The sequence below is a fragment of the Athene noctua genome, chromosome 5, assembly GCF_965140245.1.
Source record: "Athene noctua chromosome 5, bAthNoc1.hap1.1, whole genome shotgun sequence".
Classification (NCBI taxonomy): domain Eukaryota; kingdom Metazoa; phylum Chordata; class Aves; order Strigiformes; family Strigidae; genus Athene; species Athene noctua.
The window spans coordinates 43,948,106-43,973,065 of NC_134041.1; the positions used below are offsets into that span (position 1 = coordinate 43,948,106).

Genomic DNA, 24,960 nt, shown 5'->3' on the forward strand with positions numbered 1-24,960 from the left:
TTCCTAGATTTGCTTGGAAAGAACAGAGGTGATTTGGTTTTGTGTGTGTGCTGGGCAAGTCTGGTCGAAATACTTTTTCATGCCTGAACGTGTTCTCAGTTATATGGATATCTCAGATTGCTTTATATGAGCAGACTGTTAACGGCTTCACCTGTGCACAAAATCAGAGAGCAAAAAAAAGGGAGACTGGAACTGCAAGCTCCTTATGCAGGTAGACTGGGTTTATAAAAAGTGAATTGCAGGAGGTGGTACTTAATGAATGGTTCCAGTGTACAGAAACTCAGGTGGTGAGGAAAGGTAGACATGCTAAAATGAGGACTTCAGATTCCTTGAGCTCTACACATGCTTCAGGTCTAAACTGTCTGTCAGTCGGAAGCTGAACTTTAACCTTAATTTTCCTGGAAAGAGATAGGCAAGTCCAATACTGTTGCCCAAATGAAAGTTTTCTTCCACGGATGGTCTCCATGCAGCTCGCACTTTTTTTGGCAGCCCCTTCCCAGCCCCACTCACACTGCAGCTCTCTGCTTTCTCTCAACCATAGCCCTGAATTTTCTGGAGACATGTAGACAAGGGTCCTCAGGCATTGGTTGGATAAAAGGATTTTGGAGGGTTGGAAAAGAGGTAGGACCTATGTAGTTGTTGTGCCCCTGTTTTCATAGCTCATTTTTCCAGTGTGATTCAAATAATAAAGTCTTGTCTCCTGTAAACTTTTTGTTGGTAATTTTGCAGGTGCAACTTGCAATGAGTAATAAACAAGCAAAACCAACTTGAAACATGTGATGGGTTTTGTACTTAGAATACATTGTTGTGAGTGGTAATAGAAACCAGCATTACTTTTGCAAACTCAAGAGTAGAAACAGAATAAACAAAAACGTCTGATGGAGTAGAATGAGCGTGATGACCACATTAGCATTCTGTCCAGCTTGAATAGTTGCATAATTCTAGAGACACTTGGTGTAATATTCACATGAGAAATTGATAAATATTTCTAAGTGAGAGAGTGAAAATATTAATGGAATGCTTCATATATTCTACTAGTGTTGAGATACATGTGACATTATGGCTAAAACAGCAAAGGGAGAAGAATGCTTTGATTTCAGGTACAGTAAATCCACAGTAAATCTCCAATGCACCTTTGATTTCATTGACACAGAGGCTAAGAAAATGGGGAAAGACAGCAAAAATGTAGAAAGACAGCAGATGGAAAGAGGATCATGCAATAGAATATATAGCCAGGTAGGCCATGCAGAACCCATTTCACTGTACATGCAGATAGAGTTATTGGAAACTGTAAGTTATTGTTACTAATTCTAAAGTGGACTGTGGGCCTTCCTTATGCTCTAACCCATGATTAGTTCATTCATAGCAATACTTATTTATTGGTTAATAATGTTTCAATGTTTCCTGCAATGAGATGCCTGTGCCAGTAATATCCCACAGTTCAATTATAGAAAGAGAGGAGCCCCAGAATGCCTGCAACTTACTTTTCAAGAAAACTTTATTTTCCTAAAAGCCTTTATTTTCCTGTGAGATATCTCAACTCTATTCAGTTGTAGCAGAAGTAGAGGAACAAATAACTCCTTTTCTCTTTCATTATATTTAATCTTTTTCTGGTTCTTAACTGTGTCTGTTTTGTTCTGTTAGTTGGTTTCTAGTGAGGACTTGTTTATCAGGTGTTTCTTTGCAGTCACCAGTTCTTCATCTCCTTGTTGGGGCAGGTTACAGTAACCAGTTCCTATGAAACATTTGGAATTGATCTAATCATATCAGTGAGGTCCTGTCATTGAAACATCTCCAGAAGTATGCTGGCTTACTTAGATGGTGTGTCTTCATGACATCATGCTCATTTCTGTAACGGAGATGAATTGTAGTGCTTGGACGTGATTTGGTCTTAAACATTTTAATTAGTTTATTGGACTTAAGTTCAAGAGAACTGGCAAGTTAGTAGTGAATTTTTGCCAGTTACTGTTTATATCATTTTTAAGGATTGGCTGCTACTGAAGATGAGCCTATTCAGTATTAAAGATGAATACAAAAATGAAATGTCTCAAATTGTAGGCACTACTAAGGCTAAAGACTATGTAAGGCTAGCAACCTGCATAGCAACACCTACTAACCTCATTATCCTTCCCTCTGTATAAGCTTACTTTATGCACAAGTGGGCTTTGGAGATCTTCTGTGAAATAAGATATGTAAGCACAGCTGAACAGAGAGAAAAACTTAATTACAAAGCAGAAGGGCATGACTTAGGGTGCTCTGGCAGGGGCACGCTCCTTTCCTCTGAACATATCATCTGTTTGTTAATTGAATGGCTTCACTCTCTGGCACTTTTCACCTTTCTCACCATGCGTTTTAAATGAATATAATCTTATGGTTGGGGAGTGCTGTGTTCACTACATCAAGAGCTTTTTTCCTACTTCAACGTGGAAGAGGTAAAGTAACAACATTGCCATTAAGTTTTCTCCTATAAATGCAAACATACATTCTTCCTTTCTTTCACGTTCTTCCACAAAATTATTCATGTGCTTATATATTACAAAACTCTGTTCGTTTCTCGATTATATTTACTGTATTTGGCATTAAAGCTGCTGATCCAAGGCTGTCACCAGACTGCCAAGGTTGGTCCTAAGGCCACACTTAAAGGCTTGGAAATCAACTTAGGTTGTGATTATAGACATCTTGGAGGGCTTCCCAGAAAGGACGTGTCCAGTCAACAGTTACAAGAGATGAATATTGTTTCCATTGATTTTTAAATCTGTTTCTGCAACCTCTATGCACTGGCCTCCTGTCAGGGCACAGCAAGGGCCAGGAGCTGAGGCAAGCCAGGAGGCAAGGGTGACCCCAGTGCAGGCAGTGTGCTCAGCGATGGGGCAACAGTCCCACAGGGTTGGAGCATGGCAGGCAGAGCTGGGTGCTAGTAACAGCATCTCTTGACAGTCCCAGGCAAGATGGAGCGATAAGGCTCCCTTCCATCCAGGAGTTTAAAAGACCAGGCTGGAGACAAAACTACAACATGGGTCTAGACTCCACCCAGGAGACAGGGCCAGAGGCAGGACTGGGTACAAGCTAAAATGTACATATGAGGGGTCTCTCCAGGAGACAAGCTACCTACAGCCTAAGTCAATCCAAGAGACAGGGCCAGAGGCAGGGCTGCAGACAGGTACACTTACAGCGAAGTTCGGGCAAAGAGCAAAGGCCCAAGCCCGAGCGCAGGTGGGGATGCTGGACCATAGGCAGAGCGGTGCATGGAGGAGCAGTCCCACTTGAGACTGGTCTGTGCTGTTAAGGGCTGATAGTGCCCTCAGGGTCCTGACACCTTCAGCTCCTTAATGGGACAGATGAAAAGTTGCTTGCTGTGTATGCTGTCATTTCTCACAAGTTTTAATGCTGTAACTGGTACCTATAACAAAGCCCCTTTGTTTCACTGAAGAGGAAGAAAAAGGTTTTCCCTCACATGCTTATTCTGGCCCCAGAAATTCTTGTCAATCTTCAGATAGGCACTTCATTCCAAACAGGGAGGATGATAGCTCACTTGTCTTCTGATGTAAGGGACAGAGGTGTGGTTTTCGTTTGTGGCCCCACCTACCCACCCCCGCCTTCTCAAGAACCACTTTTTCTTCTATATCAGTGGCAGGGGGAAAAAAAAGGATAATATGACACAGATGTCTTCAGTTGGATTTCAGGTAGGGTAGATTTTACCAGTGACAACATAAACATTAAAACCAGCTAGAAGTTTACCAAAATCTGTGCAAATAAAATGAATTTATTTGATTTGAACAGTTTATACCTACACAAGTCTGCAGGGTCCATCTCTTTTTCTCAGCCCCCCATCCATGCCTCAATTCTGGCACTGGTCACATGGCGTGTTGCACCAGAAAGCTGTTGAGTTTAACGGTAGTCTTCCTTGTGCTAGGGAGTGGATCTCAGCTAACTTCAGTTAAAGGGGAAATTCAGGACAGAAAGCTGTTCCTCTCATCAAACAGGTACTGGCTGGGTTGAATGCATCCTTAAATCTTCTATCCCTTCTGTGGCTGCTAAAGAGGATGAGAAGTTTTCTCTCTTCCCTTGGTGATCCCCAAGATCTGCTTTGTGTCCAAGTATTATCTTTTTGAAAAGAGCTATGGTAATCTAGGTTATTTATCAATATTTGGGTGAGGAAGGATGGAGGAATTTAAAAGAACTCTAATTTTTTTCAGGTACTCAGTGCAGTATTAAAATACCTCAATAGTGACCTGTCTTTGCTGGTATTTTTCCAATGAAATTTACACAGAAACATGTTTTGTCTTCACTGACTCCAGTGAGAGTTTCAAGATTTATGGGACTGGGTACAGCATATCCTGTGTGTTGTCACTACCTGTAAAATGTGGTAGTCAGTGGGCCGAGTCCTGAGGGACAAGATCTGTGCACAGATGAGACTGATGTGTGTGTGAGACTGAAGAACTGAGTGAGAAATGCTTGTTTGGCACATTACTGTTTGTTGTGTGGTTTTGTCTGGAGATTAGGAATTGTCCAGGGATAGTACTGTCAATGCTGTCGTGCCTTGGTGCCTTACAAATAAGGCTTGATCAAGAAAATTTTTCAAAGAATGTAACCTAAACAAACATGTATCTTGCTATGTCTTGGTAGTTCCAGAACCATTTAATCCCCATCCATTTCTCAAGTGTAAATAGCACCCTAAACCTTGAGGTATTTTGAAAAACATCTAATGGAGAAGTGTATGTCCTTCTGACATGGCAGGGCATGAAAAATGTGTTTTACCTAGCCATGTACAGTCATTGTAAAGGTCCAAGTAAACACCTTGTATAGCCCAATAAATGAGAGACATCAGAGAGGACTGTCGAGTCTCTCTTGGGGTTTGAAGCCCAGGATTTCAATATAGGTCTTTTAGCAGATTTTCTTGGACAGTGGGATTTTGCTTCTTGTTTTTATTTACCTTTTCAAGATTGGGTTATTTACAAGCTAAGGCCACTTATTTCAAACATATTTACCTTGAAACCATATACCCTTTTAAGCAACAGATACAAAGCACAGCAAGAGGTTTGGGTCTAACCAACATCCTGGAAATTAAGGTATTACACAGTATGACCATGTTAAGGAGGAAATACTGCAAATACTGTTAATACTTTTGTAACAACCACTATTCTTAGTTTAGGTATAGAGACTCTGAGAGGCTCCTCTCTTTCTCCGAGTAGTTGATTCTGGTTTTCAGATGGGTTTTACAGATTTTTGTGTATTTGAAGTAGAGGAAAGATAAAGGCTAGTCCAGAAATGCTGCAGCAGGCATGTGATTTCAGCCAGTGACAGAAGAGAGACTTTATCTGAACCATGACTAGACATTCTGAGTTTGCTTTCATTTTCCCGGGCACTACCCTAACAAAAGGTACTTTAAAAATCTGTTTTAATCGACAGATCTACAAAAAAATGTCTAATAAAGATACTGATACCTTTACAGTGAATTAAAGCTACTGATGATTGCCTTGATTTTCTTGGTAGTGTTTCCGTGGACCCATCAGAAATAGTCTGCTGATTCTGGTGGAAAACCTCTGCTCTGGTGTTGTATAATTCTGCAGCTGTGCCTCTGTTCTCACTATAATTGAAATACATGGAGTAGTCAGAAGGGCCTTGTATATCATAGCCAGCACCAGGAATGTTAAAGAAACACCGTCGTGGTTGTCCCTATCTTCATGACTGGGGAAGCTGGCTGGGAAGGGGAGGCTATACTTAAAATGTGCATCAATAGAGGCTCTATCTTGATTGGTAGCAACACCCTGCATTTCCCCCTTTATTTCCAGGGCTCTTTGGAGACAGTCACCATGAAGTGAGATTGAGCAGAACTACAGTTTGTGGCATGCCAGGGTAGTTAGGACTTGACTGTTCAGGAAAATATCACTGAAATTTCACTATAACTATCTACTAGCATGAGGACATAGTTGATGTATTTGCCTCTAAGTGGTGCTTAACAGCAATTGAGTGAAATTTTTCTCTGCTTGCCATTCATCTGGGGGGACAGTGTGGCATAGTTATGGGAGTTAGGGGGAGTGGGAAAGTGCAGTGGGTTTGGGTAGGGAGGATGGAGGAGAGGAAATCTAGCCTTTGAGAGAGATACTGAAGTTGTGACTTGAGGCAAAAGTTAATTGTCTTCATATACCTGGAGCAGCAGTAATTCTTCTCTCTAATATTTTTTTAAGTGAATAAATTTGAAAAGATTACCAGCAAGTGTCCAATAAACCTGAATCTCTATAAAACACTGGAGACTGGAGAAAAATGTATTAAGTGTATGGTGAAAACTCATCATGAAAATCTTGGTTATTCTAAAAATCAGTTCTTTGTTGTGTGGAGTCAGGATTTTCTGTTGTCTTTGTGATTAGTGGAGTATCAAGAGATTTCCAACATCTGCTTTTTGCATACTGCAGCCTGAATGGAAAGGGGAGCTGGAAGCTAAATATTTAAATGGTTTTAGGTTATATATAAATGATTTTTTTTTCAGCATCATCCATCTGCAGTTCACAAAGAGGCTTGAAAACTTACAGTGTTGCATTGTAGCATGACATGTATGTGAGAAGATTTTTTTAAACGAGGCAGAACAGAGAGTTGTATCCTGTTAGATGTGGAAACCACATTTTTCAAAGGTACTCAACATCCATTTAATTTTGCTGATTGATTAGGACAGCAGCACTAGTTTCATATGTGGAATACTTGTCCCTCAGCACCTCATCTTGTATTCACCACTTAGCAATAAATATCAATGTCTGCATGCTTTTCTTTCTGAAAGACTTCAGTGCTTTTTTCAGTTTTCATATTAAATTAATAAATAATTGCTATGTTTTTGTAATGTATCTTTTAGGATTAAACAACACTGAACAAATGACTGTGCCATTATAGGAGAGGAAGAATACATAATAGTATGCCCATTCTAAATGAGTTTTATTGTTAATTCAAAAGGAAAATCATCTACTCATCATAAACAATTCAAAACTTTTTCTACCTTAGCTTCCAGGGCTTGTTCCTGTCCTGTAGGAGCAAAGAGACAGTAGAAAATATCTTTGAGACAGACCTTACTGCAGCTACCTGGTCAGTTTAACTGTGAGAAGCTAGACACTCTGCAAAAGCAGGGTAAATCATAGTAGGTAACCCCAACAGCCTGATAATTGACCTTTGTTTCTGATTTTAGTATTTAGCTTGTAATTGTCAGGGACAAAATTTTCAGGAGGTGCTTTGTTCACTTTATTACAGAGATAACACCTGAATCATTGAGATTCAGGCCTCTTTCAGAGCACTCTCTAATACCCTGTAATGTTCCATTGCATTAGTTTTCACTGTCTTATTACAGAAGTGTTTGCTGTGTGCTGTCAGCTCCTGTTAAAATAACTCCTCTAGAGATGTGTGCTAGTGTGTCATCCTGTCTGAAAACCCTCTTCTCCCAAATATGCTGACTGGGAAAGGATACAACTTTGAGCATACCTAGGTCTTTGCATCTCCAAAGAGCAGAGTATGCTGCTGTGGTCAGAAGCGCCTCCTTTCCTGCCTGCCTTTCTGTTCCTCTAGGACACCTTTTTTTTCTATTGCATTTTAAAGTAAAAAGCCCCTCTTGTGCCAGTCTTTCAGGAGTATAAAGAGAGTTTAGCTCCCCCACTATCACAGCAACCAAACACACTTAGATAGGGACAGAACATAGCCTTAGATTTATGTATTTGTTCTTTTAACATGTTAATTTTTTATTAGTGGTGCACAAGAAGATGATTTTTCAGTGTCCCTCTGCAGATTTATTCCAGTCTCCAGGTTTCATTAATAGTGTCTGAGTATACTTAGCTGGTGTGCTGTTGGGTTGGCTTGCCCTACCCCCCTCCCTCTGATAATGAGATCAGTTCACTGAGTGAAACTGCAAGGCGCATTAGGGCAAGAGAAGCAATTTACTGCTGCTGAATACATTTGCTGAGTGTAGTTTCCCTCATCTTGTCAGCTTGTCAGTCTGGAGGCATCCATAAACCTGTGACAGCTTTAGAAGACGAACTCCGGCAGCAAGCTGTCAGGGTGCCAGGCGCTGCTGTCTGGGCTGCTCTCCTCCTCTCTCCCCCCTTGCCCACCCGCTTGCCCTCCCTCTCTCTGCCTGCCTCTCTCTTGTCTCTCTCTCTCCCTCCTCTTTCCCCCCACTCCCCGACTCCCTCTACCTTAGTGATGTGGGTTTAGGTGCTGCTGTTCTCCCTGGCGGTACCTTTTTGGTTTCCTCCTTGATCCTCTTGCCACTGGAACAAAGGCAGAACTGGCTGCCCGTGGTGCAGCACCTGCCCCTGCTGCCTGGGGAGCGAAGCGGAGGAAAGCGGGGCGCTCTGCATCCCCGTCTGCCTGCGCCAGCAGTGAGCTTGTTCAGTCACTTCGCTAGAAATGCCTTTGAACTGCTGCCAGATCCCATTGTCTGCCGTGCAAATGGAGTTCAACGCCCTGCCAAGATTAGATGCACAGTGTGTAAAAGGAGGAAGGAGTGGAGCTGTATCCCCACCCTGAAGGAGCATCTCAAATCTGCTGTGTGCCATGATAATCTGAGTACTGGACCATACTTCTCTGCCTTCCTCTGCACACCGTCTTCCTTACTTTCCTTGCTGTTCCTGGGATTTCAGGAAGTGACATGGAAGCTTTTCAGAGAGGAGCTGCAAGGCAAGATAGTTTCTGAGAAGAAGAGGGCTGTGCTTTCGGATTGTTTTATGTGGGACTGTGCTTTGCCCGCCACCCACCTGTAGCTGCAGTATGCTATACCAGCTAGTGGTTAATGGTGCTTCTGCTCAGCAGTGATGTGTTCTTTTCTAGCATGTATTTATTTACGTTTGTCCATTTGTCTGCACTTAAAATTCCATCATCCTTAGTTTCACAAAATGATCTGAGAGATTTTGGCAACACTGAGTGAAGGGAAGGCAGCCACTGCTACTAATAATGGTTCAGCCATCTACCAACTGTGCAACCCAGCTGCCCTTCTCCAGAAAGGCCAGCTCACTTCATATATGATTTTTGTGAAGAGCAGCTCTCAGGCTTTCTTGTTTTCCCTTTGGCTTCATGTGTTTCCTTGGGTTGCTGACTATACAGACCCCTTTTGAGAGAGTAACCTCACTTAAGGATTTCGATTTTAAAGGTAGGATTTTGAATCTTTGTGTTTATCTTTGCTATTCCTTATCTAATTGTTACCTAAGGTGTTACAAGAAAACATTGTTTTCTTTCATGCGTTGTTATTTGACTCCTTAACCAGTCATCATCTGCAAGGACAGTGCTTTGAGAGGAGGATAGAGGAGCTGCCTTTCAGTGACTGTATTAGGCAGTGTACTGAGTTGGCAGGGCTTGTGTCTCCCACCAATATGCCTGCTATGTTCCTTGCTCATTAAGCTCTTTGTTAGTTTCTTCTCCTCCTCCATCTGCTCTCCCTTGCCCTCTCTGATAGGATGTCTCTACGTCTAACCTTGCTGCTGGGTTAAATTCAGGTTCTGAAATGTGCTGAAGGAGGATGAAATCTGGCCTGAAATTTGTTGCTGGTGGCTCACGAATGCACTTAATAGTACAAGGAAGCTGGTTAATACTGTGTGCCTTCATCTGGGTTACTGCTTGCACTGCACTATAAATAGATACTCCCTTGACCCTTCATAGTCACTTTATGTGTTGGGAACCCGAGTGGAAGATGAACAGATACCAGCAATATTGGTAACTGACGAAGTAATTGTAAAGATTAGAGCCATTACAAATAGAACATTTTAAAAATCAGATAATGTCTTATATGTTCCCTGAGGACTAATGCAACCATATTTTCTAGTGGTATGTCACACAGCAATCTAAATTCTCATTTGGATCTCAAGAGCAAAGCTAGTTGTGCTAAGTTAATATTTAGCAACTTGAAAGCTTAGAAATGGAAATTGTTACAGATATTCTTCCTTTCACTGCAAACTAGTAAAAGAAGATCCTTTGGTTAAAAATGTGTTTGATTTCCATTTTTTCGTTCCCTGGGAAATAAGATTCACTTGAAATGCTGAGGATTTTCTGGTCATTAAGAAATTTCTTGATCCTCGAGCTGAGATGTAGCTGACATTTTCCTGATCAAGGCACATTAAAAAGAATTTGGGCCTTTAAAAATGTTCTTTAATTAACCAGTCAAGTTCATGCTGATAGTACAGATGCTTCTGCAGTGTGGCCAAATGCCACAGATGTAGGAAGCAAGGACTTGGTCTGGAGCACAGACCAGAAACTTCTCACAGGGCTTCTTCTCTTAATGGTCTTTGGTTTTTCCTCTTACAGTAACAGAGATAGTCAGGTAGTTAGGCTGCTTCATAAGTAACTGTGTAGATGTAGCTCCTGATGTCTAAAACCTTCCCTCTACAATGTGGCTATATGGAAGAGGAGACACAATTTTCAGTTCCATTCTCCTCACTCCCTCTTCACTCCCCAGCTTCAGCTCATAAAGGATGAGGAAGGGTGGTGGTCTCTTCTTAAGTGATGTCATATTTTTCTGGACAGATAAAATTGCAGTGAAATTTTCCCCATATTGTATTAGAATATGGCCTTTTAATAGGCCATTCAGTTCAAGAATCCCAAAGAGTTAATGAAAAGGTGTATGTTGACAGGAGTATTTAACCAACACAGAGCTGAAGTAACCTGTCAAAGGTTGACCTGCTGCTAACTCCAGGAATCTTGGGTCTTACCTTGCTGCTGGAATTGTCAGACAGCCTCTAGAGTGGCTTTTCTGCTTTTGAAAGAAATTACTTACAAAATATAAATGATCTGTCAATAAAAATGGTCTCCATTGTTTTAAACCATCCAGAAATGATGTAGCAAGTCTGTTCACCTTAGATGAAATATAACAAAAAGTTGTTAACCACACTGCTGTCCTTCATTGTGAAACAGCCATTTTATGCACTCAGTAAAATGTTATATGTCAGAGGCATTTCATGAGTGGATGCAGCCATTTGCTTGAAACCACAGTTTAAGATCTGGTTGCACGAGCACCCGTTTGGCCTGGTGTTACCACTTCAGTGTGACATGTGTCTCCATTGTCATACCTCACTCCACACACCTGGACCCTGCTGGAGTTTTCTTGTAGTAGGATAAAGCGGCATCTGTAATGCAGAGCTGGACTGGAGCAGATACTTGAGTAATCATCACTCTGCGGGGTGCCTGTTTTCTGATGCTTCATGTTGGAGTCACCTAGTGCAGTAAAAGTACTCAGGCCTGTTTGAAAGCTGGAAACCTCGTTTTAGTCTCTGAAACAACCTAAAGAAGGTGGTGGATTCAATAAGCTTATTTCAAGAGAGGCAATTGATAGTGCTCATTTGTTAAAAATGTTGCTGGGTTGCTGGAAAATAGGAGAGGGAAGAGGTTGAGAAAGAAAGTCTGCAAACTAAGCCTGCTTACACACATTAGGATGAGCCCAGGCATGAATCAAAAAGGAAGCTCGGAGCTCTTCATTATCTAATATTCCCTTAGGGCAATAACAAACTCACTGTAGAGCCAGCAAGCCAGGCACAGGGGCTGGTGGAGAGCAAGCACACATTGTTTTTGGAATATGCCTGGTGCTGGAATCTTTCACTGCAAATTTGAAGCCATCTTTAATGCAATATATTCCTCCAAGGGGTTTTGTTTTTGTTGCTTACCATTTCAAAAGCTGCTTTCAAGCCAGTGTGATGCCCTCTTCCCAACAAAAGGTTGTAAAGTTAGGTATTGTACAACAAAGGAAGCATAATCTTGCTTTTTCATACCCTCATATATGAGTTGAGATTATACAAAGAAATAAGAAAATGACCAAATGGAGAAGTTCGCCTCTCTCTGCTCTGGTGTGTTGTAGCTTTTCAGACTTTCTGTGGTGCTTAGTGACCACTCCATATTGTGCTTCATTTCAGAGTAAGTAATCATTTTTATACTGAAAATTCAAGTGCAGAATATATTTGTGCAAAGGCCAGATGTTTTTCCTGGGATGGTAGGGTGGGGAATGTGAGAAAGCATGTAACTGACCTCCAGGGTCTCCTGATACATGTACAGTTATTCTGGTTTGGATTTCTATAAGGAGCAGGGAATAGAAGTTGAGGTGTCTCTTCTGAGGTGATAGGGCAGTTTAGGGGTAGGATTTGTGGCATTGGTTCAGCCTGCATTACATTAAATTGGTTGTATATGTTAAACTGGTTGATTGACATTCATCTGTTTAGGATCGTGAAGGAAAGTGGACCTCTCTAAAAAAGCAGAGGTCTCAAATAACTCCTCTTATTTGTATTCCTAGATTTGCAGAGCCCAAGGTGATTCTTTGTATAAGCAATTTGACCTAAAATAAATTCAGTCTCTTCCCCCTTCCCACTAAATTAAATGCTATTGCCAGTATTTTAACCTCCAAGGTGGCCCTTGCTGAATGAGCGTGGTTCCCTGTTTGATGCAGATAGCATCAGTGAAGAAAAAGAAATGGATGAGAGCCTGGCAAATGCAAAGGAAGGGAAGAGAATTCTCACCCCTTGCATGGAACAACCTCTGTGCTGTCAGCAAACCAAGCCGAGTTACGATCCTTCTGCTTATTGAGAACTGCTAAAGGATTTTTCACCATCTGTCTCAAATCTCATCCTCTGGAGTGTTTGCAGTAGAGCAGCAAGCAGTGGCAATCCCAACCTTACTGCTCTTTTGAAGTTTGTGTTTTACTCAGGTAATGTTAGGATACCAATTCATTCCAATATATTCACAAAGCAGTGTGGAGGCATCAGTGCTCAGCATCTTTGTGTAACGTGATTCTTATTTTACAAATGGGGTTCAGGAGATGTGTAACCATATCAAGTTAGAAGTGGAATAAAGAAGAGTCTCACTTTCAGATTCCCTAGCTTTTAGGAAAATGTCTAGCTCCGTCCCAGAGGGTACATGAAGAGCTCTCACTATCGCAAAGATGGTATTTCTGATGCTTGTAGACCAGTACACAAAGGGGAAGTTGAAGATTTTAATATCCTGTCTCATCTTCGACGATAATGCTGTTCTTCCTTCTGCCCTGTCTGTAACTGTGCAAGGAGAGAGGGAAGCCAAAGAGGGTGCTGAAATTTCCCTGGCAATTTCCAGTGTTGGTCTCTTGAACATGGAGTGGCTCAGCTGTGGAGTCTTCCTCTCTGAATGCTCTGGAAAATTGGTGTCTGTATGAGAGAACAAAATTGGGTCCTCAGTTTATGTGTGCAGGAATGAGTTAGAAAACAGTCACCCTGTCTTAACTCTGGAGGAGCTGAATGAGGGTAGCATATGGCTTGATAACCCCAACACATGCACCTTTGCACTGCTTTGGTACTCTGTTGGCACTTCTGCCAAGGGACTGCCCCATGGAGCAGAGGAACACCAGGGCTTGAAACAGAGCCACGTCGGTGGGTTTCCTGGAATTGGAATGACCAGTGCATTTGTCAAACTGGCAGCCCTGCACAGCCAAGGAGAAAGATGTGCCGGTCTGCTCTCCTGACCAGGGTGGGGGATACTGCTGAATTTGCACATTTGTCCATGTCCCCTCCACCAAGAGGGGAGTCAGGCAGCAAAGCCAGCACCTGGCGAGTGCAGAGGAGGCTGTTGCATCCAGTCACAAGCAGCTGCCCTGCGATGCTGCCTGGTTATGTCAAACTGATTGGGAAAATACAGGCAGGCAAAGGGCAGTATGGGCAAAAAGAAGTATAAACAAGCACTGGGACAGTATTCTTACTACCATACCGAGATGTCAGTATGTCCTTTGAATAGGCTTTCTGTTAACACTTGCAATCACAGATGTTCTGCAAGCCACTTAGCGCTTCAGGGGAGAGTGAGGACAAAGTCAAAGCATTTCAAATTATTGCAGAAACACTAACCCAGATTCATAATGAAGAGGGAATTTTACAATTCAAGTAGAGTCTTCATTTTTTTGTTGTGAAAGAACACAGTTCATGTCTTCCAAAAAGCTGTAATCTTTATATTCCAGCTACCAAACTAATTGACAGTTAAGTAGACCAAATAATTAGAGTTAAAATTAATTTGTGTATTTAGCTTTAAAATTAATGTCTAAAATTTTAAAATATGTTTATCACAGTGTGTTTTTTAGTAACATAATTACAACTCTTCAAAGTTGCTGTCTCACTAAAAAAAAATATTTACTTCTTGTGTTTTGGATACGGTAAAGAAAATAAGAAAATTCAGTTTGGATATCCAGACTGTCTTTGCTCTTCTCTTTGCAGCAATGTTGAGTAGTAAAAGAAGAATTCTTGTCTGGAAGTATAGTGTTAATCTAATCTGGAGCTACTAAAGAGCATTAATTATTTAGTTAAGTGTTGCTGCAAAGTCAAGTTTGAATTACTTGAATGCTCTAAATGGGGTTGTTTCTCTCCCGTCACATCTGTGCACATGATTGTAGTGTTAAGTGATCTGAAACCTATAAAGTATCTGTTACCTCACTGAGATCAATTAGCACATTTGTGCTTGAGATTTCAACATTAATAATGAAATTTCAGCATGTATAATGTTTTCTTGTGGGTATTCTTTAATGCAGGTAATCTACATCAGCTAGCTAATACCACTTTTGTCTCTGTATGGGAAACCGGTTTACAGTTGAAAGGGCAGAAAGCACTGTAAGAATGCAGTTGTGGCAACTTTCCTGCCTAATGCAGTCCTTGCCCTCTTTTGCTCCTGAATGCTTCTCTCTGGACAGAGGGGGAAGGGATGAATGCAGTTAGACAGTACTACAAGTGTATTAGATTTTCACAACCAAACCAAGAGTGGCTTTAGTCAGGATATGAGTGAAATAATGCTGTGGTGTGTCCGGAATATTGCAAGACATGGTGAATTTTAGACTTGCAGACTGTATGAGCCCCCGTCCATCAGCATTAAATACGTAAGCTGTAAGCATGCTAGTGTATTTCTGCTGGAACTTGTCTTGGAAGATGAGCTGTTAAGCCTTTTAGACTTCTTTTGATTATTAAAGAACCTATGTTTTTTGAAAGTAGGCAAGCCAGACCTAATGTCTCAGGCAAATTCTGTCTTTAGACACTATGTTTCTGCCTCCTTAAGTGATGTGAGCTGTCATTTTTTTCTACTCCCTTCTGACTCCTTGTGCACTCCTCCCTTTATCTCTTCCTCCTACTCTCAGCTTTGCATTTTGTTTCATGCTGCCTTCTATTCCTGGAACAGTCTTCCAGTCTCTGCTGCCAAATCCTCCCCCCCCCCCCCCCCCCCCCTCTGCTTTTGCGAACCTGTTTCTTCCAGCAATCATTCCCAAGTTGTTTACTTGACTAATTCTCTCTGTATGCTTTCTTCCCTATATCTGTTGTTCTGGATCGTGTTTCTTAATGTGAGATAGTAAGTATGGCAGGATAAAGGAGTGTATTTGCCACTGTTTTGTTGAGCATTGTTTGCATTAGCTCTTTTTACAATGATTAGTAATAAATTCCCCTTTCCATTTTGAGTGCAGAATTTTTCACATAGTTCACTATTTTCGGTATGCTATTAAAGAGCAGCCATGTTTTATCTTAAGGTAATTGCTAGGCTGTGGAAGATTAGTGTCTGTGTTTAGCAGGTGCTATCAACTAGTCTGGCTATATAGGCAAAGTTCAGCTGTGTCTATCAGTTGCATGAAATGGTGGTAGAAAACACAGGGCTCTGGGCAAATCTGGTGGTGTTTTGTAGTATTACTGTCATTGCACAGCTTTACTGCAGTGGTAATTGTGGTGCTGTGGTTATTTTCCTAGCATGGACAAGCTTGCAGAGGCATGGGTGGAGATGTATCTGCTTACTATTTATAAAGCATTTTTGTGTCCTTGTTTGTGGAACAAGTCTTACCACAAAAACATTGCAGAAAAGCACAAGGCCCACCATATTAGTAGAACTATGTGTTGGTAAGTGGTTATGTTGTTGTATGTGAGTGGTGGATCAAGTTACTGCATATTTTGTAGTGCATTTTCTAGGCCGAATACCTTCTACCAAACTAGACAGAGTTCTCCATCCCACTGAACACCTCACCATACAGGTTGATGCATGTTCCTACCTGGAGAGAATTCACTTTTCTAGCAATTCTGTTCTTTCCATTCCAACTGAGACAAGGCAGTCCGATTATTGATTTTTTTAAAAGTTACTGGGTTTTTTTGGTTTTAATTCACTTACTTGAACCAAGTCGAAGATTTATTAAGAAAGAAATTGAAACCCTGAAAACATTAATGTTGCTTTAGACTAAGTTTTGTAATAAACAGTGTTCTGAATACTTCTATTTTCAGGTCCCACTTCTGATAGTATCTGACTTCATGACTTAGTGTTATATGTGAAACAGTAATAGTTTCATAATTGTTTAATTATGTAAATACTTAATGCAAGCTTGCAAAATGGCAAACAAGATTAACCTCACTGATTTTGACTTGAAGGTTAATCATATGTTTTTCCATTATCAGAAAATAAAAGTAGACTTCAAAACTAAGCTTCTTCATGGAAAAAACAATTTTTTTTACTTGAAAACATAAATAGTTTCCATGTTAATGATGAAAAATGAATCTGATTTCCAGTAGTTGAATGCATTTTATTGGAAATTTTACTACTTGTAAATTTTGGAAAAAAGTCTCCAAGGTATCTGAATTAGTCTCCAAAACCCATAATTGGGCACCTTGCAGTTTCATTCCAGATCCTTTTTGTCTTCAACTGCAGTCCCTAATGGAGATGAACATTTTGCTCGAAATTCTTGAGCTTTCCTGACAAAATGTAAGTTTTGGGGTTTTTTTTGTTTTTAAGTTTTTTGTTTTTTTTTTTATCAGAGGGTAGATTAGATTGCAAATATGGCAGCTTTTGTTCCTGAGTTTGTATGTACTGTTAATTAGGATGTTAATGAGATCTGGGTTTACTGTGCATGAAGGAGTATATTCTACTCTTATTCAGTTGACTAATTAAAAATGTAAGCATGTAGCACCCACTTTAGCAATTAAGTCTATAAAATGGAAGGCTGAAAACTAGTGGCATGTAATTACAGTACCATTTAAAATGAATTATTGTATTGGAGGTATATGTCTTTTGAAATAGTAAGTTTTGTTTCTGTGTTGTTTGTCTGAAACCAAGGTTTCTACAAGGGGGAACAGGAGGTAGAGTGTTGAAATTCTTGTTTTAAAATGGTAGTGAGCATGACATAGTGTAAACTGTGGTGTGGGAATAAATGTGCATTGCCTGTGTTGTTCTGAGTTTGTAACGATTACAAACACAGATGGTTTGAGAGAAAATTAAATAATTCCACCCACATCAAGACAGGGAAGTCTAACAATAGCCATAACTCTTTATCACCCTGTTTCTCTATCAGACTCTGTCCTGCTGTCATTTACGCATCTTTCATGCATTGAAAGCTAACTAGCGTGTGAAACTGCCGCCGAGTCTATCAAGGCTGTAAGGACCACAGTAGGCTGGAGTTGCCCTCACCCACCATGCATGGAGTCTCCATCCAACCTCCTCCTCCAGCCCAGGCAGCATTCTCAGCAACAATAGGACAACTAAGAGGTGGTCAGTGACAGCCACCAGGTTCAACCTAGAGTCCACTGATCACCAGATGAGTCCATAGTCTTCAGGCAGATCCAGAATCAGGTCAGCAAGGCAGACAATACTTGTAATTCAGGTCATGTCCTGGGCTTAGGTACAGCTCCCAGGTCAGTAGATGGAGGATGGTCAGGGCATTCAGCGACCATTGGTGTATGCAGGACCCTGACAGTCTTCCTGACAGAGTTCCCCCTTGAAATCTATTTCTACCATAATGCTTGTGAAAAAACAGATGATGATTTTCATTGCACAGGTAGCTGTGAAGACAATAGAGCACTTTGCATTTATTTGTTCCTGTCTTGCAAAACCCAGCCCCCCAAACCAGTGTCTCAGCCAGCCTATGTAATCTCCATACACTTTAACTAATGCCTTTTCCACCTATTCTACCCTTCTTCCCTTTGCTTGTTTTTACTCATTTTGCCTTTGGTAGGCCAGATTTACAGCTTGCTTATATCACTTTTACTCCCTTTTTTTTGAAGTAAGTTTGCACTGTCTTAAAATCTGTCTTGCAGTAGCCAAACCAGCAAAAATGTGAATCTTTTGTTCTCTCAGTCCAGGAGACTTAATTATTTTGATGACACAAAGGTAATAGAGAACTGGATATTAGAAACTAAAAAGGCTGGGAGATAAGCTATTAGCTTTACACTGGGTAGAGGTCTGATGAATAGAAGACTTCAGCTGAGGCAGGAGGGACCTGCTGTACACAGCTGGGGAACATGTGTTTTTACAAGCTCAGCAAATTCTGACCCTGTGCATCTTGGTGCAAATGCACGAGTACAGGTAAGCACAAGAGCTTTACTGAGGCTTTACTGAGGTTTTGTGCTTTGGTAGAGCATATTTACTTTTGGTGTCAGTTTGGGCAAACTTTCACTGTAACACTATTAGACCTGTTCCCTACTGTCATATATTCCTAGGTAAAATAGTTTGGAAAAGAAGATTACTTCTGATGTGTTACCTGACAGGAGGAAGCAATTGAATATAGAAGATCAGCCTATTACTAATTGAGGTTAAATTTTAAAAGTATAGCTCGAAGGAAGAACGGTTAGGCTGCATTCATAGCAATTACAGATAAACTTCCATAATATACATTTCTATATTAAGGCACTTCAACTCTGACTGACACAGAGTTGTCTTGTTTTTGCCACAGTTTGACTGTATTTCCCCACTTGATTAAGTTACTTAGGAGAAGACAGCAGAGAAGACATTTTGCTTTTTGCAGCAGGATTGTTTATCTGAATTGTGATAAGCAGGGTGCATGAGGGAGTGGAAGTTAGATCCTTGTCAATATCTAATGCAGAAGGAACTGCATTTATTTCCTGTTCTCACAGTTGAATTCAAGATGTTCTGTCATGATAGAGCATACATGTTGATTACTGATGTAAAGAGGAGGCCGAAGATGGTGTGTTCCCACCATTTGGGGTGACGGGTGACTGTGATACTCACCACCTGGGTGGGATTGGAGAGCAACTTGGAGTCCCTTGTGTGGCAGTCTCAAACCTGTGCTAACTCTGGTTTTCCATCCCACAGCTCCAAGGGCCTGGCTGCAGAAAGGAGCTGGTATCTCATCGCCTGGTTTGGGCAAAGGGTTAGGGGTCAGAGTGTGCATAGACCTATGTGTCAGGAAAGGCACAAAATAGAAGGAACAGTAACGCTAGAATGAAACTGCAGTTCTTGTGGTGGCCTGATACCTAGGTGTTAGAGGTTCAGGAGCACATGAAGTAAAGGAATGGATATGCCCCTGTGGTTATTTCTGAGGAAAGTGCCTCCTTTCTCTCATGTGGGCAGCTGCGTTAGAGGCCTGTGTGATCCCAGAGCAGTTACATTCCCTCAGCTGCTGAAAAGCTCCGACTTCTGTGAGCACTTCCACTACCACAATACTTGTAGTCTTTCCTTTTCGTTCCAGCAAAGGTGTGCATCAGCCAAGCTACATATTGTTTTTATTACATAGTCAATCATCAGCAGCTGTTGAAGGTTGAAATTTTGTTTGTTAAATAATTCTTTGGGTTCCTGATTTGCACATCTGATCGTTAGGCAGGCTAAAAAACAAGATAGCTGTTCTCCCTTCCCAAATTTGTCCTGTGCCAAGACAGTGAAATATGTAGGGGCTTGTGGTGCTGACATTCAACTTGAGCGAATACCTCAGTGTAAAAGTTTGATATTCCCTCATTTTTGAAAATGAGTCAGGTCAGTTGTAATGACCCTAAACAGTGAGTGTAGTATGATGGGGAGAATGCAGGGAGCTGAAAACCAGATTTCCTGGAAGCTCTGATAAGGAGGGTATTTTTGTTTTCAGAGGAAAGGGTTGGTTTACATTGCTAGCAGGTAGTGCTGGGCCATGCCTCTGTCACTGGCATGGGAAGGACTAAACCTGTCATTTCTTTCTTTGTGCTGTAAAGGAGTAAGAGAACAAAGATCTGCCACAGACTAGGTTGTCAATGGAAGGGGTGTATCATATATCCCACCAGCAAGATCCTTGCAGGAGTCATGGGATCCATGTGCAGCCTCCTGTGGAGCTGGCCTGGCAACATGAGCCAGCCTCTTTAAGATCTGTGCCTTCGTGGTACCTTTAAAATTCATTGCACTGGCACAAGGATAAATTCAAACCTGCAGTTGGGTTTCCACCAGGCTGGGCTGAGAGGAGTTCATGAGATCTGTTTAGCACGGACTGCAGTTTATTTCTCATGCAGGAGGTGTGAAGTTACATATCAGTCTGGGGATGATAATAATTAAAAAATAATTATTATTACTCCATCACACAGGTCTTCTCCTCTTATATCAGACTGACACATTTCAAGCTTGCTGGCCAGCTGGCAGCTTTTCGGCTTACTTCAGGTCTGTGCTGAAAGAGGCCTATCCTTGTGTGGGGACTTGCCGAAGCAGAGCACAGCGCTGGCTGGAGGCTGCAAGCCTGTCTGCCGGAGCAGCACGGTCACTGTTAGTGGTTCTTGCCTCTTTGATCTGAGTTTTGTATTCCTTGGGCAGTCTCTCACCACAGGATTTGACTGGCAGTGGGTGCTAGCTGAAACGCATGCCCAGAGCCCAAAAATGAGCTTGGCTGGCAATTACATTACAACGTGGTTGTAATTTCCACAGTATTTTTTTTTTTTTATCCAGTATGTGGAATACAACCAATTCTCTGGAGATTCTACTCATTCTTTTGCCATGTGGCTCACTGTGCTCTGCTGACTTTACTTGCCAGGTTCCCCACCTTCTTGAGAGAGGTAGGCTGTACATAGAGGCCTGGCAAAACAGATACCACCACAGACAAGGGAGGGGCTATGGTGTCTAACAATCAAGCAGATTAATGAGGAATTGTGTGTCATGATGACACCATTAAAGTGGAATGGGTTGGAAAATCAATCAGATTCCTTCTCTGATTACTGTGTAACTCAATTACTGCAGTCCCTCTGGGGCCCAAGGCAACCCTCTCGCAGGAAGTGCCAGAGAAAGACCTCTGAATTAGAGCTGTTCTGGACAAAGGCATGATCCTGCTGCTGTGCATTCCAGAAAGAGGAGTTATATTATGAATAATAAAAAGGACTGGGGAAATGTACTTGTGGCACTGGTTTTTAGGGTGGTAAGACCTTCTGTGGCTCAGCTAGGAAGGGAGCTTGGATGACCGAAGTTCTTGATAAAGGTGTCAGATGACACTCCATTATCTTCCACGTGCCTTGGCATGAATGTACCAGCAGCCCCAAATACATATATTCTGTTCACTGTTTTGGATAAGAGCTGGTCTTGAGCATTTGTACTGATCCCACAATAATTTCCAAGCACTGGAAATATCTGGGGATCAGACATTAAAACCACACAACTCTGATTGTTATCTTGCTTTCATATCACATAAGTTGCCATGTGGCTTAGCAGCTGATAATTCACAAAATGGTTTATGTTTCACATTAACACTGTATATCACTAGGAAACAGAACATCTAAGTTTTATAAAGCACTTGTCTTAATGCTGGTGATTTGTGAGATAGGTGACCTTACAGCTGATGCTCTCTCATGTAGTGTTACTTTTCTGGCAGGGTGGGAGCCTGCTGAGCCTGCATCCTTGCACCGATGAAATACTTCATCCTTGCTGTGGGTTCTGACTGCTGTCTCTTGCAATTATCACTCAGGCAGTCCTGACAGGGGTTTGGAATGGACCTTAAGTTATCTGTAAACTTGGGGGGTTTGTGTTAGATTCCAAGCAGTTTGATCTCAAAAGAAGACACAGGTATTTTCTTTTCTTTTAAGAAGGACCATTTTTTGAGTGAGGATTTTGTTTCCCCCCTCTTCTTTCTCCAGTATAGATCTTTCTGGGCTTTTGTTTTGGATATGGGTCGTTTCTGACAGCTCTCTCACCTTTTAATATAAATTTAGGTTGGTATATTTGTTTTGTTGCTTTTTTATCTTTCATTTGAGCCTAAACCAGCTGATGTGGTCCCCAAAGAGCTAAATGCATCTACCGTGCCAGCTGGCATGCCCTCTGGCTGTGAAGCCTTGTTAAAGAGATCAGAGCTGACAGATTCTTGAGCAGCAATCTGATACAGGCCTTTTTTTTTAAATTTGTTTTTTTGAGCTCATCCATGTAACAAATGGGGGCTTGTTTAGGAGCTTCGCTAGAGGCTTGAATGGAGTCATTGTTACCAAAACACTGCTGTGTTTCAGAATTGCCCAGCAAAGGGGGTTCCTCTCCTCTTGCCCCTCGGCTGGTCACTGCAGGTGTGGCAGCCTAGCTTAAACTGTGGTTTTCATCCTTATTCTGCAGAATAATTCAGTTGTCTTGTGATTTTCGTATTTAAACTGATAACCAGAAAACTGAAGCTACAGCTCTTTGCAAAATAAAGACTCAGTTCAACACTAAAATGAAGTTGGAGAGGTGAGTGAGTGTAACCAGGGAAGAGAAGTGTTTTCCAGGTTGATGTTTTGGGGGGTAAAGAGTTGTAAGAGTAGTACAGTACTTTGCCAGGCTTTTGTACAGATCAGATTACTCTCAGTTTTCTTACTGTTACCGTGGTGTTTAGATTTACAAATTCTACCCCAGAAACACTTGCTTACAAATTTCTGTAGGAAACGCATGGGCTTCTGAGCTTTTAAGTCCCTCTTTACATTATTTTCTCCTACAAAAACAACTTCTTGTCTAATACATGCTAAGATATGAATCTTTGAATCCAAAATAGTCTAATTAGCCTCTTTTATCCAATGAGATTGAAAAACAAAAAAATGTGAGCTATTTGGGAAGACGCTCTTTTTGCTATTCTCAGTCTTCTCAGTCAAAATCGAGTATGTAGGAATCTGAGTTGAATGTTTTGCATGAATTTGTTGTAGAGGATGAAGACCACACCTCATAGCAGCTGGTATGCATGGAGCTGTGTATATTGTGTCTTACAGGGAATTCACCTCATAAAAAACCATGCAGCATTTATTATATGTTTCTATCTAACCTCTCTCTGCCCTGGTGAATTCTGCCGCCACTGGCTCCTGCAGTGTGACTTTGGAGCTCTAGTGCCAAGCATGAGGGTGGTAACATCCCCAGGGCCTTCCTTGCAGAGGCAGTGAGATGGGAAAGGCTCATTGTGGAGGTAGAAAGGTAATTTTTGTGGTTGCTTTTGTAAGGTGACACGTTTTTGGGTATTATGCTGATACACTGGCAGTCCCAGTGTATCACTGGGACTGATCTTGAACTGAAATTACAAGCCATAGCCTGCACTCAGTCCAGAGTCATGCATTCAAAATCAGTTGTCACTTCAGTAACAAGTAAAAAGCCATCTGAATTCTGTTTTTTACATCTTCCCATAGTAGTTTCTCCCCTTCTCTCCCTTGTCCTTTTTCCAGTAAAAAGTTAACAGTATGTAGAGACTAAACAGAGATGATAGGTCATCAGTGTTGAAGAAAACACAGCTTGTTGTCACTGCCTGAGCTGGATTTCCAGAGCCAGCTCTGTCATTACAGAGGGCCATTTGGGAATGGAGACTCAATCCATTTGGAGTCTGGTGAACAGGATTTTTTTATTTTATTTTTTTAAAAATCTTGATTCATCTGCTGCCTTGTAGTGTGACCTGCAATAAGATTTACTGTGTCTCAGTTTCTCCAGTGGAAAATAATTTCTGTAATATACTTTACATTTACAGTCTGCAGCTGTTCTGAAGACCTCATCAGGGCTAAGGTTTAATTGTGCACTACACAAGCCAATCGCTGCTCTGCTGAGTTTATAGCATAGAAGTTATCTGAGATAATATTAATGATCATTATAAGGCTTGTGTAAAGAGCACTCTGACTCTTTTCCATCTGCTGTACAAAGTAATATTATATCTCTTTATATAAAATCTGCTTGGTTTTTTTTTTTCTGCTTCAAGCTGCACCAGCAGTTTGGAAAACAGTCTAGTTTTAGAGTGGGACTTTTGGCCTCATCTGTGAACTGATATTTTCTCTGACTCAGAAGGATTTTTTTCTGGTTAGTAATACACATTACAAAATAAGCATCTGTCTCAGAAGTAATTTCTTTTCTGGTAGAGCAGAATAAGCATCTGTCTCACAGTAGTTTCATTTCTGGTGGAGCGAGTTGTTAAAACCCTGACTTTCTAAAAACTTCATGTCTGTCTGAAACTCATGGACAAACTAGTCTAATATTCTTTGCTTTATCAGAATGATAGTAACAAAAAGGCTCAAAAATGAGAGGAATGGAGAAAGGATGAAGAACTGTTTTGGTAGTACTTTTTGTTATTGTTGCTCTTATGCCTCCTGGTGTTGTAAGCTGTGCCAGTTGAGCAGGTGGTTAGAGGGATTGTGTGTGGTGCAGCACATGTCTGCAGGAGTGTGGGTGTGTAAGTAAGAAAGGTTTTGAGAGAAAAAAGTTTTTTGAACTTTTACAGGGAGCTTATTTTGAGCATGACTGACTTGGTGAGCAACATCTGGCATTTAGGCTGTCCTTGCACTCTGCTGGGAGGGGCAGCAGGTGTTCCCCCAAAATGTACCTGTATCCCAAGTAATGCACATCTGGGTGTTGTTGCTGTAGGTAGGTCACGCTTCTGGTAAAGGAGAGAAAACTACACAGTGATTTTATTTTTAAACCAAGGAGCAATTTAATTACTCTCCCTGGTGTTTATGTTTTAGATGGCTTGGTGTTTGTTGGCTTTGTTGAGCATTTTATCCTGGAAAAATAACAACATATGGTGAAATAGTCTGCTGTCATAAACACAAAGCGGGAGGTGAGAGAGCTTCATAACACGAAGCTTTCACGTATTTGAGACCAACCCAAATTTACATTGTGCTGTTGGTGATGTAAAATAGTCTTCATGCTTTTCAGTGGCGTATAAGAAAGGCGAGGAAGGTTTCAGATGTTTCTTCTCCAGCTGCTGCTGAATCAGTTGGCAACAATTAAGTGTGCAGTGTGTGGGCAACCTGTAACCCCTGGCTCTGTGATGCCTGAGGGACGATGCCTCCCCAGAGCTGTGTTCTGAGAGCCTTGGAAGAACATTAG

At 41.3% G+C, this 24,960-nt stretch overlaps 1 protein-coding gene across 4 annotated transcripts in view; it reads left to right on the forward strand.

The window, feature by feature from the left end:
* The window catches only part of NDST2 (N-deacetylase and N-sulfotransferase 2), a 138,405-nt gene that overhangs the window by 87,128 nt on the left and 26,317 nt on the right, over positions 1–24,960 (forward strand). Inside the window, exon 1 of one of the 4 annotated variants that reach the window (XM_074907244.1) lies at positions 8,994–9,121. The exons of 1 other annotated variant lie outside the window; for it this stretch is intronic. The gene's annotated coding sequence lies outside the window, so the exon portion shown is untranslated. Of the gene's footprint in view, positions 1–8,993; positions 9,122–11,849; positions 11,869–15,275; positions 15,295–24,960 lie in introns of those variants that run through there. 2 more of the 4 variants (XM_074907245.1, XM_074907246.1) reach the window with 2 other exon arrangements.